Here is a 4,249-nt window from a genome sequence, read left to right as displayed (position 1 = left end):
GGGGAGAATGGGACTGAAATGGATTTCATTCTGCAATCTCTAGCACAGTGTTTCCCAAACTTGACAATTTTAAGGCATGTGGACTTCAACTCCCAAAATTCCACAGCCAGCAATGCTGGCTGTGGAATTCTGGGAGTTGAAGTCCACATGCCTTAAAATTGTCAAGCTTGGGAAACACTGCTCTAGCAGAATCTCTAACACGGGATACTCATCCTCTCCATCAAGTAGATCATCTGAGGACCTGCTATAATAGGTAGGATGCTTGCTCACAATGACATTTTTGCTCAGGCAGCATCAGCCATTTTGCCACAAGAAAAAAAATATATTGGCTTTTGTATTCAACATGTGAGTTGCAAAGTAGTAAGTGGACCATAAAAGAAGCAGTTTGAAGTTGGTTATTTCCTCTATTTAAAAAGATTGTGCAGTTAATATCTCGGGATTGTAGAGTGGATTTCACACAACCTAGCTTTGATGTGCTAGCGTATTATGTACAAAGTTTCTTTACATGGAGGGGAAAGAAGATTCAGTTCATCCCAAAAGTACTTTTCCGAAAGGCAACTGGACTTTCTTGTTTGTTTGTTTTTCTTGAAAACTTTTCGCTTCTCATCTAAGAAGCTTCTTCAGTTCAGAACAGAGGAAGCTTCTTAGATGAGAAGTTTGGGGTTTTTTTTCAAGGGGAAAAAAACCCTAAGACAGTCCAGTTGCTTTTTGGAAAAGCACCTTTGGGACAACCATGATCTGGACCAGGGGTCTTCAAACTTGGCCCTTTTATGACTTGTGGGCTTCAACTCCCAGAATTCCTCAACCAAGCATGCTGACTGAGGAATTCTGGGAGTTGAAGTCCACAAGTCATAAAAGGGCCAGGTTTGAAGACCCCTGGACTATAGGATAGCTCTATAAGTATTTATTTCTCTTGGACTCCACTCTGAACGAATGACTGTGGGTTATAAATGATATTACAAACTCCTGAGATCCTTCTTCCTACATCTAGAAATCTATGGTGCATCCCTAAAGAATTGTCATATACTACAAAGGACTATCCGTTGTGTTCATTCTCAGGTCACTTGTCATGTGTTGGGATGACCCATCCCAAAGCAAGGAGCTCAGAATGTACCCAACACTGTCCTCTTGTGGCTGTGTATCGCAATGGAAAGAAAACAAAGGTAGCAATTTGCAATCTCTCTGCAATGGATTTTTTGAATTCACTCATTTTCATTTGTCAATGAACAGATAAAAGAGAACTTAACAGTAGTAACAGCCCAGTCTTTTCATGACTAAAACCTTGATAACCAAGGATACCAATTTCTATATCCCAAATAAGCCTGGGATATTAGACAGATGTATAGCGAGCCTAAATAATAGTGGATTCTGGGTAACACTGCAAGTACAGTCTCACAAACAGTGATTCTACAGATATTTATCATTCACCTAAAGGATAGCAACTGGAGAATTTCAGTTAAATTCCCTGTTTAAATGATCAAACAGCAGTACCTGCCTGCGTGAATCAATCCCATTTTAAGAACACAAGTAAAGGATTATACCACACAAAGACTGGAATCACACATCACACTAATACGGGGTTCATGACTGGGGTGGCACATAAATAGCGTAAAATATGTAAAGTGATTTGCTTTTGAATTAGTGCATTGTGAGAAACGCAGCCAATTGGGTCTTATTGCACAAATCATGATTTAATAAACTACGGCTTAGAATAATGTACGCACCAGTTCCACAGATATTTTAGTATCAGTCTCCAAATAAATGCAAACATTGCTTTATAAGTTCTGTTGATCCCAATCCATAAGCTTCTCAATGGGAAGATGCAAAAGATGGATCTATACTTCCAACCATTAGCAAGTCAATAAAAGATATGCTGAGTTGTTGGATTTGGAAAAAGTGCTGGGAATCCTTTAACACAATCTAGTCCTCATAACACTGGGTCTCAAATTCCCAGAGGAAGGGGGGGAAAGACTGAGTTGAAACAAAATCAGAATCTCCTTAGATGGAAACATCTGGGACTTTTGGATGTGATGACTGTACCACTTTTTTTAGGTTTTTCACACACCCCTCCTTCAATAAAGCTATCACATCTGGACTGAAAAACTCCAGTGAACCATGAAAGATACAGAAAACTCTTCACTCTTAGTCTCCATAATTTTGCAGTGCAGACTGGATATCCCATTCTGAAACCATGTTGCATCTTTCCGCAATTCAAATTCTGTACTGACTGCCATCATCCTTCCTGCCTGGGTCTGTATCATACTTACCTTAGCTGCATTTTAAAAAAAATACTTGTCTGGCTTAGCTATTCTTTTCAAAAAGACATGTAGCATTTATGGTAATGTATGCAAAATAAATTACATATAAGATTGATATGTATATAGTTTCCCTTCAGTGAAGGATTTGTAGCACTGTACTGAGCCTCTTTTGAAAGATATTTATTTGTGTACAGTAACTGTTTGGGTAAGTGAGAGTGAAGGGATGGTTATTGCAGAAGGACTTGCCATCTCTCAGACTTACCCAGCTGCATTTTGTTTGAGGGGAAAGGAAGGTGAAGGAGTCTCACTCCCTTCTCCTAACTGTGTAGTTGTGTATCAGCACAATTGGACATGCAAAACCAAAAACCTCATTTGAGTCAAGCCGACAAAAATAGGTTTCTAATTTTATTTAATCTTTTATAAATAACAAAAATCCACCTTACTTCCTCTTTCTGCCCTTTCCTTTAATCTTTAGAAACAGATAGCTGGATTGTAATACTAGCCTTCAGCTGTAAATAAAATACTTCCTCGGTTAAAACCTTCGTTTTGTTTCCCTTGTCTTCTTTTTTTCTTTTTTCGCAGTTGAGATGCGTTCCAAATATCTGTAGCTATAAAAACATTAAACTTACATACACAATTTTTTGATTAAGGTAGAACTTAGATCAGACATGTCAAACACAAGGCCCGGGGGCCGGATGCCAATGTACAATTTTGTGGTCGTCATCTATGCTGAAACGCATTCAGTCTTAACTCCACAAGGCCGTCTGGAAACAGCGAGGAACCAGCCCGCCGCATCGGCTCTACCCCCTGGGTGCATGCTGGGGAAGTGTCACCCTTTGTGAGGAATGAAGAAATGCACCATCGCCTGGAAGTGGCCAGCAAGTGGCCCTCGCCTACTTCACATATCCGGCTTGATGGCCTCTGCCCTGGTCCCATCCCCTTCTGCCAGAGACCCTCAGATCTGTCCCACTCCTGCCCAGGCCCCCACAGGCACCCTTGACGCAAATGATGTAGAGCTGGCCACGGCCATCCAACAGGCCACACCCACTCCATCAACGCCCACCCAGTAGGTCGCACCCACCTGGCCCCGAGGGCAACTGCAATGTTGATGCGGCCCTCAATGAAATTGAGTTTGACACCCCTGACTTAGATTATCTGTAGTAGGGTGGCAGCTGGTACATCAAGCTGCAATCAACTTCTCATCTCAAGTAGGACAATCAAGCTATCAAACCTGGCTCCTTGATCCTTCATTTGAGAAGGCAATAACAAAATGCACACGTGACTGAGACTGACATATTCTATGTCTCTGGTAAGGCTCGGGTTTTTCTCGACTTTTCCTTTTAAAAAACAAACCAAAAACTAATGTTAGTTTAAGACTATTTCATGGCTTACGTAGCAAGTTGTAAGGTATTTTTGAGAGATATCCTCTCAAAAAACAGGAAAATGCACTTTAAATTTTGGACAATCAAACTATTGAAAAGACCTCAAGAACTTCAAAAAATGGTTTAAGAGCCACTTGCGACCCTGGGATGGAAAACATTGCTCAATATAGCTCCATATCAACGCTGTGCCACTCTCCAATTAGAAGTACAAAAAATTCGTTTCTTTCCTTCCTTTCTAGATTACAGCTAACTATAGCAAGTCCTACCCAGAGAAAGAATTTAGGAGGATAAATTTATTTTCAGATTCCAAGAACTATGCCTTATTTTATCACTAAGAACATTTCAGTTTATTTAATATGTCTCTTTCTATTAATGATCTTGGAAGCAAATTAATTTTATTTTCAAAATACGACATAATTGCTGATATAATTCTTCTGTTTATATATAAATGCTGAACAAAGTACATTGATTCACTACAATGAATTATCTAGCATTCAACGTGAAGATGGCAAACATTTAAGTAAGATATACAATACAAAAAAAAAATCACATTTGCTCTTGAAAATTGGCTGTGTGTCTTCTTCAGAGAACTTTTAAATAGCCAAGGAA

This window comes from Crotalus tigris, unplaced genomic scaffold, assembly GCF_016545835.1.
Source record: "Crotalus tigris isolate CLP2741 ecotype Arizona unplaced genomic scaffold, ASM1654583v1 scf7180000017631.5181431, whole genome shotgun sequence".
Classification (NCBI taxonomy): domain Eukaryota; kingdom Metazoa; phylum Chordata; class Lepidosauria; order Squamata; family Viperidae; genus Crotalus; species Crotalus tigris.
This window is presented reverse-complemented; position numbering follows the sequence as displayed.